A 14,074-nucleotide genomic window follows, 5' to 3' on the forward strand; every position below is an offset into this window, starting at 1 on the left:
ATTACTTGTTATCTTTTCTAACTATACCTTGGTCTTTTCTCTACTCATAACTTCTCATAATCCCCTAATAGAGCTTACTAGAACATTGTAAGTATATCTAACAAGTAGAGAATTACAACTAACTGAGCATGCTATAAAAATAAAGCAAAGCCAATCAAACTACAAGATAAGCTTAATAGCTATTCATGTTCAAGAAAACCAAGAAACTAACACTACATACTTTAAATAAAGGTTGTTCTTGCCTTTTTGAGTAGCAAGGAAAATGCTAAACCTATTTTAACTAAATAAAGGGCTATTCTTTCCCTTTGAGTAGCAAGGAAAATGCTATTCATGCTTACGGTAGTGCAAGAAGATTACAAAACTGCAAGGAACTAAATACTGGGATGCTAGATAATGTAGCAGAACCAACAAATCCTGAATCCTTATAATATGGTTGTTCATGCTAACCAAAATAAGCAAAGAATTCATAATTGTAATGTTGGAAAAATAGGGCCATTCGTACTTGTTAAAATAGCAAGTAAAGGTCTAAAATCTGAGATGCTAAAATGAAAGTTTTTTTTTTGTTTTGTTGAGTGAGAAACACTACATGCTACGATTTAACTAAACTTACCTACAACTGAAACTACCGTTTCATCATGGAACTTTCCAGCATAAAGAATCTAACATCACTAATAGGCAATTCATACAAATGGAATGGAAAGGAAAACCGTAGCACAACAATTTGGCATAGCAAACCTAACCTTAGCAATTCGGCTAGATAAACAGAGCCTGGAAAGAAAAGCCCTAGCATATAATTCTACTCGGCACAGCAAAATACGAAAGCAAAGAAATGAAAACCCTAAGTTCAGAGCAACTCCTACCACAGGTGAGTAGTACTTACTGCGGTTTGCTTGGACTTACAACCGAGAGAGAGATCTAGGGTTCGGATGAGTTCCCAACCTCGGCGTTTCCTCTGTGTCCGCGTGCCCCCCTCGACGGGATGACCTTGCTTCTTCGCTGCCGTCACCAGAGAGGAGGAGCCCTAGCCTTGGCTGCGCTTTCGCCCGAGAAGAATCGCTCAAAGAAGGGGAACAGCGCCGTCGCGGGAGGAAGAAAGGGAAGAAGGATAGATAGGTTTTTCGGGAGAAAGAAAAACCTAATCCTTTTATAACTAGGTCTAACTTTGGGTTCTCATTATAACTTAACTATATTTCGATATAGGTTTAATTAAGAAAGGTTCGACTGGTCTGTTGGTTAAGCGAATCTCTGCGTAACCCAAGGTTTCCGATTCAAACCTCGGCTTGGATATTTTTGTCAAAATTTCTTTCGTTTTGTAAAAATACCAAACGATCTCCAAAAATTACATAAATATACTCTAAAAATTTCTAAAAATCTCTAAAATATTTCTAAAGCATTTCCAAATATTTTTAAGAATTTTTGGAACTTAAAACAAGGAAATTTGGGTCATTACAAATAAAGATTAATTAAGATTTACTAATAGATTAATTAAAATTTGATTTATTAATTATGATTTATTAACCAATTATTTAAAATTTGATTTATTAATTAGGATTATTTAACAGATTAATTAAAATTTGATTTATTAATTATGATTTATTAATAGATTAATTAATTTATTAAGATTTATTAACAGATTAAGTTAAGATTTAATTTATTAATTTTAAATTTTACCTAACTCCATCTCACCCTTTTTTAAATTATTAATCAGGAAATCTTATTGGTTTTAATGAGATGGTTAATTTTATCTTTGATTTAGATTATCATCTAAGGATTGAATTACATTTGAGTTAGACTCAGGTTTTACAATCAGTTCATTAAATATTAATTTCAAAGATTAGCTTCTATACTGTGGCGAGACACTAGGCCTTCTTGGACATGAGATCATCCATCACTTCTAGATAAAGCCTTTTAAAGAAATTGGATATTTAATTTCCTTTTTAGAATCCCTAGGTCTAACTAGTCAAGTGTAAATCATGCCCAGGTCCTTATCTAGCTTAGTCTAAACATGTATAATAAAGGCAGTAAAAACAAGCATCAAACAAATTTATTTATCGATAAAGATGATCTTTCTATTGACTCCTCCTAGATCATAGCATCAATAGGGTCTATCAAGGTAATGGATTTGATCCTTGGGGATCCAATATTGACCAAGTTCAACTTAATTAACCAAGTTCGACTTGGGGACCCATGCTTGGACTATTTTTCTATTAGCACTATTTACAAGTGATAAGTAAGACTTGTATCTTCGTTTAGCCTTAAATCCAAATTCAGATATATTGTATAAGACTCTTTATTTTCAAAGAATTAGATCAAGATTCTTGGAACCAAAGGTGAACCGTTCCAACGTATTCTTTGGTTCTTTAACTTGAATTTTCAAATTGAAATTTTCTTCCTCAAGTTGTTGGACTTGAGTTGAACTTCCATTTTGAACTAGCTCAGTCAAAGGACTTAATTTAGTCTCCTCCTTAAGGAGTCACTACAATAAATATGACTTTCTGCAGCGTACAATTATACTATCCGCAGTGCGCATCGCATGTTGCACAACTCCATGCTGTTAAAAGTCAGAATACATTCGCAGTGTGCGACTGCAAGTTATGGAAAAGTGCATTCGCAGTGCACGGCTACGTGCTGTGAAAAAGTGCATTCGCTGCGTGCTACGATAAATTTCATTTGCAACGCGCAACTGTGTGATGTTGAAAAGTGCATTCACAACACGCAGCTGCACGCTGCGATAAACTACATTTACAGCGCGTAGTTGCACACTATGGTTATTATCATTCACAGCACGTGACCGGGCACTGCGGTTAAATGCATATAAAATAAAAAAAATTATATCACACATAATTATCAATATCGTATAATTATAACTAAAGGAATAACTGTGTTATAGGCATATGAAAATAAAGAAAATAAATATCATATAATTTTTATTTTCAATAGAAATAACTATGTTACAGGCTGATAAGGTAAAATAAATTATGAGCAACAAGCCTTTTCTCTCCTTCTATGCCTATTTGAAGTAGTGCAAGTAGTTTAAAGTTTACGTTGATTTCTGATTGCTACGCTTCTTCTATTTCTCTTGCATTGGAATACATAAAATAGCCACAACATTAATAGACCACTCAGTTCTCACAAGCTAACATTCATGAGACTAGTCCTACAAGAATCAAATGACATAAGTTAGCATTAGATAACCAACCACTGATTCATGTGTCTAAAAAGAATCAAATGACAATTTTCTTATTCTGAAACAACGGGAGTTGGAAATACATTGATAACATAACAGAAAAAAATTTTGATAGGGAGGGTCACTCACTAACTTTCTGTGCATTTACAATTAAAGTTTGGTCGGCTTAATGCCGCCCCAACTATAAAGAAAGACTGGTAAGATGTTAACATGAGCAAGAAAAACACAAACATAAACAAGAAACAATTATCAAGCATTATAAGTATATAGAGAACAAAAGTATATTGTAAGAAAAAACAATAAAATGCAATGGAAAGAGAATGAGGATTAGTAAATTTCTACACATCTTAGATACCACTTTTCTTCAAGTAACAAACTATTAGAGACATGTTATAAATTGATGACTTTGTCAATAGAAAAATAATAAAACACAAGTATTTAATCATCAATTTATGGAAACAAATTAGAAATGCAAGCAAACTTTTCGAGCTACTTGTTAAGATAAGTTAGTTCCATTTGAAGATACTCCAGCCATAGATCTTTTGAATTAGGGCAAGTCCTGAGACCATTTTTCATGAGAGCATGAGCAACTGCAACATTCAAATTTTGATCAAACTTCCATGCTGCAACATAAATCCAAAGTCCAAAAAGCTTTGGATGGTATCTAATTATTTGTGCTAGGACCTGCAAATATCAAGAATATTAATACTAAGTAAATTGCCAATTATTATATGAACCTGATGTCTATCAATCCACAATGAGAGAGTATTACTTGGAGGACATGTCTAATAACCAAATATATCATTTTTAGATAAAATAAGACATAGTAAAGTTTTTTCTTCATTTAAGTTCAAATCAAGTTCTAAACTATAAATTAATAAAAAATATAGTTCAAAAAGTGAATTACCATAACTCATTAACATTCCAGAAACTTATATCAAAGACATTTTGATGGAGACTAGGAATGCAACTTAAGCATCATTCTCTCATAATCAAACAAATTCAAAGACAAAAAAAAAACAAAGAAGAGGGACTACAAACTCGAAAAACTTCATCTTTGTTCCTGCTTCATCCTTCCATGTCTTTTGTCTCTGCAAAACTCAAGGTATTTGAATCAGAGAACTAAATCCCCCCTTATCTCATTGTGACACTCTGGTATATATCCAACATCCTTAGGACCCCTGTGATGTCAAATAAGGGCCTCTTCTATATCTTTGATTTCTTCTTCTTGTTCTTTTTAAAAATACCTTTGTCAGTGAGCTTGCCGCTTTTAGAGGCTGTGGAGGGCATCAAGTTGCTTCTCGTACTCAATATATGCTATAAAATCCTACTTCAATGGGGAGTAGCGCTTGAGGCGATAACTCAAAGTCCTTACGGTGGCAAACAATCTCGAATCTCTTCACTGGAGAAGAGGCCTTGCCGCTTGAGGTCATCAAGCTCATCATCCATCCACTCTATCCAATACTAAAATCATAGAGGAGGCCAGAAGCGCTCCTCAGAGGTAAGAAATTGAAGCGGAAAGGGAGAAAAACAAAGCTTAGGATTCAGAAAAGGGGAGTTACCTTATAAACCAAGATCAAGATCCCTAAAGGTCTTCTAACGGCCCGGAGGAGGTGACGTGAGATGGTTGAGGAGAGCTCTCCCATCCCCTGGAACTTGAATGATAATCGTATTTGGTCACCTGATACGTCTCCCTGTCCCTTCCCCTGGAACCCTAATTCGACCCCCAACTGTGTCAACTGCCTTCTCTACATCCTCCTCATTCTTGTCTTTGAGGGCAATGTGAAGGGTCGCTTCAGCCCCAGCGACGAAGGACGCAAACGGATAATGAATATTTTGGTAGGGAGAGGGAATGAAGGTTTTGACAGTGATGAGATGGAGAGGAAGTCGTCGAGGCATGTTCGAACAAAGGCTTTAGGCTTAGGAGTAAATAAAATTGAGGAATAAAATTCACTTAAGAATGATAAATAACATCTCTAAATTTTAACAACACGTTGCATGATGTTAATATTTTATTTTAACAGTATGATTTGTACACCATAGATAATATTTATCGATAGTGTGTATTTTTTTATATGCCGTCATTTATATAAATATAATAATATTAACAGCGTGCTCTGTAAGCCTTTAATATTAAGTTTTAACAGCACACTCTACACGTTGTAAAAAAGTCTCTTGACAGCGTTTTTTACACACCGTTATTTGTAAAAATATAATACTATCCACAGCGCACTTAATTGAGCACGCATAAAAACTATTATTAATGGTGCGCCCTAACCGTGTGTCGTTGATGACACGCTGTGGAAAGTCATATTTGTTGTAGTGAGTGTTACCTCCTTTTGGAGTGACTTAACCCGGGCATTGGATTTGGCTAACTTACCCATAAGATAATTAACTAAATTATGCAGTTTAGTTATTTGAGAAGTACTTACAGTGGGATTAGGCCCTTCAGAAATGGATATGGATCCATAGTTTCTCTCGAATTCAGTTTGTGACTCGCTCTCGGTTTCTGATACATCGACTTGTTCCCGGGCCGTAAGCGCGAGGAAGCTCATCTATTCGAGCTCTTCGTCAGAATCTTCAGAGGAAGACTCATCCCATGTCACCTGCAGTGCTTTCTTCTTCTTTTGTTTCTTTCTTTCCTTTTGGTTCGGATAGTTAGCTTTGATGTGTCCCTTCTTGTTGCAGCCATAGCAGGTTACCTCGGTCTTCATTTTTGGATTTGCTTGCACCATCTTGGACTGAATCACTTTCTTGATGTTCTTTTTAGTGAATCCCTTCTTCTTCTTGTAGAGTTTTCGTACCAGATTCACCATCTCGGCTGTGATTTCATCGTCGTCGTCATCTAAGTCTGGCTCTTCTTCGAACTCGGGTTCAATTCTGCGCTTTGCTTTTGCTTCTTGCGTTCTGCTCGTACATGCAATCAAAGAAATACCTTTCTAAGCCATAGGTGTATTAGTCTGTTCATGTAATTCAAACTCTGAGAATAATTCATCTAATCTAATGGAGGAAAGGTCCTTAGTGTTGGGATGTATACTAAAAGCCTAGCTTTTTGTATGAACATAAGAATCACATTGGTCAAATGTTTGCATTTATGTTAAAAGCAGTTGTCCATTTAATTTATATTGTAGATAACATGATGTATGGTGTCACACAGAAGATCATGTTATCAGTTCCTTATAAATTATAAATAGAAGCTCACAACCAAGATGGAATGGGACAAACCATTGGAGTGGTTGTAGTGGAATTTGGTATTAGTTTATCTTGACTATAAAATTACACTAGTACACTATGTGTGTATTGAGCAGGACCATTTGAGGTAGTTTTTTTTTATACTGACTACATAAAAGAACAAAACCTCTGTTATTATGGATGTGCGTACTCTTAATCATGATATAATAACAAGTACATATACTTGGTATGTATTTCTTTAATTTATCAATGAGTGAGATTTAGTTAGTTAAATCAATAGGCCCGATAAGTTGGGAAATAATATTATTTATATGGTGTGTTGTTGATTATAAAAGGAAAATGTGTCCTAGTAAATCTAGATTGAAGATGTTCCCTTAAGGAGCTTATAAGGATTGTCATGAAAACCCTGCAGGTGGACTTAGTCCGGCATGACAATGAAGTTGAGTGGCACTACTCTTGGAGCTAGATATTAATTAAGTGAGTTGTCAGTAACTCATCTAATTAATGGACATTCGATATCTTAAACACAGGGAGACTAATGCACTCATGATAAGAAGGAGCCCATAATGTAATTTAGGATTTGTGCGGTAATTCAATAATAACTTTTTAGTGGTATGAGTTATTATTGATGAGCTTGAGTTGGGTGTTCGGGGCGAACACAGGAAGCTCAAGCTCATCGGGAGACCAAAACCAATTTCTCCTCTTGGTCCCTGTTGTAGCCTCTATAAAGTCTTGTATCCACAAAGTCCACTTCTTACCCAAGTAATGGGCCGGGCACATCCTTGCTTGGAGCAAGGGGGGTCGACCAAGCATTAATTTGGAGCCTAGTAGTGGCTGGCCAAGCTTGGTGTCCAAGCTAGGGGTCGGCCACATAAGAATAAAAGGGAGTTTTTAATTTTGTATTAAAAACTTTCCTTTTATAGTCATCCTCATGGTTTTAAAAAGAGAGTTTTAACTTTCAAAATATTTCCTTTTATAACTATCTACAAAAGATTAAAGAGAGATTTTAATTTTGTTAAAATATTTCCTTATTTGTAGTTATCTATAATGTCTAAAAGAGATATTTTAATTTTTGATAAAACTTTCCTTTTTGGTAACCATGATTTAAAAGAGAAGTTTTAATTTTAATCTTTCCTTTTTGTAGATATTTACATGATTTAAAAGAGAGAGATTAATTTTAAAACTTTCTTTTATTGCCATGTACAATAGGAAATTTAGAAAAGAGAGATTTTAATTGTTGTTAAAATTTACTTTTTTAAAGGGAGGTCACAAATAAGGAAGTTTTAATTATGTTTAAAACTTTCCTTTTTTGCCATGACCAAAGATTATAAAAGAGAGGAAGAGGGTACCTCATGAGTACACAACCTAAGGCTTGCCTCCTCTCCTCTTCATTGTGGCTGGCACCCTTGTTTCTTCCCTAAGGGCCGGCGGATCACATCTCCTTTAATCCTTGGTGGTCGGTTCTCTTCCTTTCTCTTCTCTTTTGCTTTCTTCCCTTAAGGTCAGCGGCACATCAAGCTCTATCACCTTGGTGGCCGGTTGTTTGGAGGGGAAGAATAAGAGAAGGAAATTTCCAATTTTGACATCCCTTGGTAGCCAATTTTCTTGGAGGCAAAGAAGTGGTTCGGGTGGAGTAATCTTGGTAGATCGTCGCCCACACGACGTCCAAGAGGAGGAGAGGAATATAACAGAAGATCAAGAGTTCATTAGCTACAAAGAAAGGTATAACTAATTAATGATTTCCGCTTCGAAGACCTCAATACACTAAGCCTTTCAAAGAAATCAGATATTTAAACTTCTTAAGTAACCTAGGCTTAACTACGAAGACCTCAATAGAAGCACAATATCGAAACATGAAACCAAAACGAAAAAATCGATTACAAAACGATAACTAAAAATCGATAGCCTCTTGTGTTTGGTTTTTCAAGATATATACAAAAGATGAACTAGTTATGATGCGGAATTAAATAACTAGTTATACCTTTTGTAGCTTATAGACCTCACAATCTTCTATTGTATTCCTTTTCTTATCTCGGACGTCGTGTGGGCGACGATCTACCAAGACGAGACTCCACCAAAACTTTCTTCTTCCTTCCAAGTTTCGGCCACCAACAATCTCCTAGAGATGAAGAACTTCGGCCAACAACCAAGCTCCAAGGGATGCTAAGAAACAATGCCTCCTATCTCTCCTTCTTCCTCTAATAAGATCCGGCCACCAACAACTCCTAGAGATGAGATGCCTCCGACCACCAAGGAAGAAGAATAGGGGAAGAAGAGGGCCGACCACCACCAAGGAAGAGAGGGGAGGAATAATAGATGTGTTGTATCATGGGGCAACCCCTCCCTCTCTTTTATAATCCTTGGTCATGACAAATAAAGAAAGTTTTAAACATAATTAAAAATTTCTTATTTTCCTTGCCAATGACTAAAAAGGAAAATTTAATTAAAACTTCCTTTTAATCTTTCAATGGCCGACCACATCATGTGCACTAAACAAGGAAAGTTTTAAACATAAAATTAAAACTTCCTTATTTGTTTCCGGAAATTTTTAAAATAAAAATTTCTCTTTTAAGTTCCCTTCATGGTTGGTTATAAAAGGAAACTTTTATAAATTAAAATCTCTCTTTTAAAACATATGGATGATTACAATTAAGGAAAGTTTTTTCTAAAAATTAAAATCTTCCTTTTAACTACAAATAAGAAAAGATATCAAACCTTTCTCTTAATCCTTTATAGAAACTATAAAAGAAAAGATTCAATTTTTAAAACTCTCTTTTAAAATCATGGCTTCCACATAAGGAAAGATTTTAAAATAAACTCCCTTTTATTTTTTTATGTGGCCAGCCACCTAAGCTTGGGCTCCAAGCTAGGCCGGCCACATCTTAATCCCATCCAAGGCTTGGTTTGGCCGGCCCTTGCTTGGGCTCCAAGCTTATCTTGGCCGACCACCTAAGGATGGGTAAGAAGGAGGGCTTTAGGTGGATATAAGACTTTATAATTAAGAGGTTACAATAGGGACCGAGAGGAGTAATTGGTTTTGGTCTCCTGATGAACTTGAGCTTCCCGTGTTCACCCCGAACACCCAACTCGAGTTCATCAATAATAACTCATACCACAAAAGAGTTATTATTGAACTACCGCACCAATCCCATATTACTATATGGGCTCCTTCTTATCATGAGTGTATTAATCTCCCTGTATTTAAGATATCGAATATCCACTAATTAAATGAGTTACTGACAACTCACTTAATTAATATCTAACTCCAAGAGTAGTACAACTCAACCTTATTGTCATGTCAAACTAAGTCCACCTACAGGGTTTACATGACAATCCGTATGAGCTCCTCTTGGGGACATCATCAACCTAGATTGCTAGGACACAGTTTCCTTCTATAATCAACAACGCACACTATAAATAATATTATTTCCCAACTTATCAGGGCTCTTGATTTATCGAACCAAATCTCACCCACTGATAAATTAAAGAAATAAATATTAAATATATACGCTTGTTATTATATCAGGATTAAGAGCACCCACTTCCATAATAACAAAGCTCTTGTTCTTTTATGCAGTCAGTATAAAAAGAAACTACCTTAAATGGTCATGCTCAATACACTCAGAGTGTACTAGTGTAATTTTATAGTCAAGATAAACTAATACTAAATTACACTACGACTATTCCAATGGTTTTTTCCTATCCATCTTAGTCGTGAGCTACTATTTATAATTTATAAGGAACTGATAACATGTTCTTCTGTGTGTGACACCATACACCATGTTATCTACAATATAAATTAATTGAACAACTACACTTAGCATATAAATGTAGACATTTGACCAATGTGATTTTTTATTTCAAAATAAATGTTTACAAAAAGCTAGGATTTTAGTATACACTATAATAATCTCCCACTTATATGCTGCCTTAAACGCTGCCATACATCTGATTCTCATTCCTTCAACATGTCAATCAAAAGCTTTCACCGGAAGGGCCTTACTAAAAGGATCTGCCAGGTTATCTGCTGATGCAATCTTGGCGACAACAACTTCTCCTCGCTTTACGATGTCTCGTATCATGTGGTACTTGCGCTCTATGTGTTTCCTCGCCGTATGGGCTCATGGTTCCTTCGAGTTTGCTACTGCACCACTATTATGACAATAAATCATGATAATTTTGGGCAAACCAGAAATCACATCCAAGTCCATTAAGAAGTTCCTGAGCCATACAACTTCTTTGGCTGCTTCAGAGGTTGTCATATACTCAGCTTCCATAGTGGAGTCCGAAAAAGCACAAATGCTTAACACTCCTCCATAGTTATGACTTCACCTCCTAAAGTAAACACAAAACCCCGAGATTTACTTACTATTGTCCCTATCAGATTGGAAGTCCGAATTCGTGTAACCCACAGGGAGCAAATCATCTGACTGGTATACTAGCATATAATCTCTAGTCCTTCTCAGGTACTTCAATATATGCTTTACAGCAGTCCAATATCCTTGTCCAGGGTTACTTTGATATCTGCTAACCATGTCCACGGCAAAACAGATATCCGGTCTCGTACACAGCATTGCATACATTAGGCTTCCAACTGCCGAAGCATAAGGAACTGCCTTTATGTCCTCTATCTTCTTTGATGTCTTCAGAGACATCATTTTAGATAAAGCTACTCTATGCCCAAAAGGTAGAAAAACCTTTCATGGAGTCTTGCATTCTTAAATGAGCTAGGATCGTATCGATATATGAAGCATGGGATAAGAACAACATTCTTTTCTTTCGATCCCTTATTACTTTAATCCCTAGAATATGTGCGCATTCTCCCAAGTTCTTCATATCGAATTGTTTGGACAACCATACCCTTACTTCCGACAACACTTTGATATTATTTCCAACTAACAAAATGTCATCTACGTATAGTACAAGAAATACCACCACATTTCTATTACACTTCTTGTATACACAAGACTCATCCAGACATTGAATAAATCCATAAGACTAGATTACTTCATTAAATCGGATGTTCCAAGATCTTGAAGCTTGTTTCAGTCCATAAATAGACCGATTGAGCTTACATAGAAGATGTTCTTTTCCTTTTGTAATAAACCCCTCTGGTTGTTTCTATTGGAGCAATCTCAATGGTCCGTGCGACCATGTGTTTTGGTGTTTGGGCAAAGAGTTTAAGTTAGGTTCACCCTTGTTATTTGATATGTGTACTTGAGTTGTGCAGGACTGCAGGATACACATGTGAATCAAGTTGATGGCTTCGGGTCCGGTGAAGGATGGAGCATCCGAGAGACCGTGGACAAGGCAACAAGGACAAAGGCCGAGGGAAGCGACTTCAAGGCATACGCGAAGGATGGCATTGGGGACGAGCCACGGGCTTGAATGCATCCGAGGGATGAGAGTCAAAGGAAGTAGGCTTGAAGGCAAAAGGTCAAAGCTGCAAAGGAAGCGTCAAGTGAGTCATAAGGGTGAGGGTACGAGTGCACGAGAGATTGTACTCGGAGTAAAATCTTAGTTTTAGGGTTTCACTGTAGCGCTACTGTAGCAGTACTGTAGCAGTAGACTGCATGTTTTAGCAGTCGACTGGGGCAGTCGACTGGCAACGAATAGAATGTCTCTGTTCGCTCGGATAGTGTGGAATCGAGCCGTTGGGATGTAACGGTCGAATTTTCACATAGGGCAGTCGACTGCATGTTTTAGCAGTCGACAACATGCAGTCGACTGATAGGCGGGGTTTTCCAACCCGTGGCCTATATAACCAAGCCTTGGGAGCTTGGTTGAGGTTGACGAAATAGAGGTGGTTAACCCCTATTAGTAGTCTACCTGTGCCCTAGCTTGTAAGAAGTTCTTGTGAGAGTTGTGGTGAGGTTTCTCCACCCACAAGGAGCTACGTGAGCTAGCCGGAGGTCTTCCGGGGAGTAATCCACCGACGGATAGGGATCGTGATGGGTTTTTCGGGCCGCAAAAACTGCTTTTTCGCGTCGCGGAAACCCCGAATCACCCATGCCACTGGATCTCATGCGAAGAATATAGAACAAAATTTACGAATACGAGTTTACAACTTAGAACTACTCCTAGATCTACATGAAGAAAAGGGTTATACCTTTGAAGCGTGCCTTTCGCGTATCCCGCTCGTCCAAAATGCCGGATCTCGAGAGTATCAAGATAGATACTCCTCTAGAAGTATCCACACGGACACGTAGGTGGAGAAAAACACACAAAGAGGTGTGCTAGAACCTATGTGTGGTTCGGCCAAGTTGAGGAGGAGAGGGAGAGGGAGAGCTAGAGGAAGAAGAAGGAATAATGAGGCTTGAATCAAAAAATCAATTTCATTCACAATGATAAGTGGCCGGCCACTTCTCCAAGGTGTAACCCCCATTCTCATTAAATGTAGCCATTAAAGAGAATGGAGTTGTAACTCCCATGAGGTGGCACACTTTGATGATGTGGCACATCATCATTGGTCCACATCTTGCCATCTCACCAATGATGTGGCAATTAGGCAAGTCAAACTTGACTCTTCCGCTTCCTCTCAAGTCAAGTCAAACTTGACCAAATCTCTTCCATGGTTGATCTAATCTAACCATTTGATTCAAGCCAACTTAATATAATTAATCTAATTCATTAAATTAAGTTGATTTAATGAGTCATAATCTAAATTAGACTCATTGAATACATGAATCAACTTGAGTCCAACTCAATTAGCCCAATTTGGTTTACTCTTAATCCAATTTGATTCATCAAATGAATCCAATCCTCTTGGTTCATCATATGAACCTAATCTCCATCTAATTGTCCTTAGTGTGTGACCCTATAGGTTCTTGTAACATTGGCAATGCCCCTAAACCCATTTAGGAACATAAGTAATGAGCGGTATCTAGCAACACATCATTACTACCCAATGTTACAAGAATGTTGAGATCCAACATCACCTTGTGACTACTAATTGTGACTCCTCACAATATATGACAAGTGTCCTTCTATCCTAGACATCTAGACTGATCAATGTGAGGCATAGACCGTGTCATCTTCTGACCAATCTAAATCTTGAACTCCAAGTAGACTCACTCGATCAAATGAGCTCAATATCCTATATTGACTCATTTGGGCATGGCCATGCACTTCGTGATCTCACTCTATCAAGAATACCGATGTCACTCCCATCATATAGGAGGGATAGATCCCATCTACATCACTCACATAACTCCGCATAATTTGTTACATACCCAGTAATCGCCTTTATAGTCCACCCAGTTACGGGTGACGTTTGACGAAACTAAAGTACATAACTCCTTATGTAGGGAACCATGGTGACTTCAGGTCTAAGGACTAGTAGTCATACTAATAGTCACATGAGAAAGTATATGACACTCATATAACGATCCATGATACTTTCTCATAGCGGGTCATTCAGTATACATTCTCCAAGGCATACCCATGTGTCAACTTGATATCTCTATATCCATGACTTGTGAGATCAAGTCATCGAGTTGACCTACATGCTAGTCTTATTGCATTAACATTGTCCCTGAACGTTAATACTCGACTAGGAATGATTAAGAGTAGTGTTCCCTATATCATCTCACTATCGGTTCAACTAACCGATTGATATAGGTGAGAACCATCTACTCAAGGACATTATTATACTTAGTTTATTTGGCACCAATATAAGTAAGTATAATAACCAAA

General features: G+C 37.0%; 1 pseudogene; it reads right to left on the reverse strand.

Annotated features, from left to right (window-relative positions):
- Positions 1-3,503: 3,503 nt before the first annotated feature.
- LOC121987423 lies at positions 3,504-13,175 on the reverse strand (annotated as a pseudogene).
- Positions 13,176-14,074: the final 899 nt, after the last annotated feature.

This window comes from Zingiber officinale, chromosome 5B, assembly GCF_018446385.1.
Source record: "Zingiber officinale cultivar Zhangliang chromosome 5B, Zo_v1.1, whole genome shotgun sequence".
Classification (NCBI taxonomy): domain Eukaryota; kingdom Viridiplantae; phylum Streptophyta; class Magnoliopsida; order Zingiberales; family Zingiberaceae; genus Zingiber; species Zingiber officinale.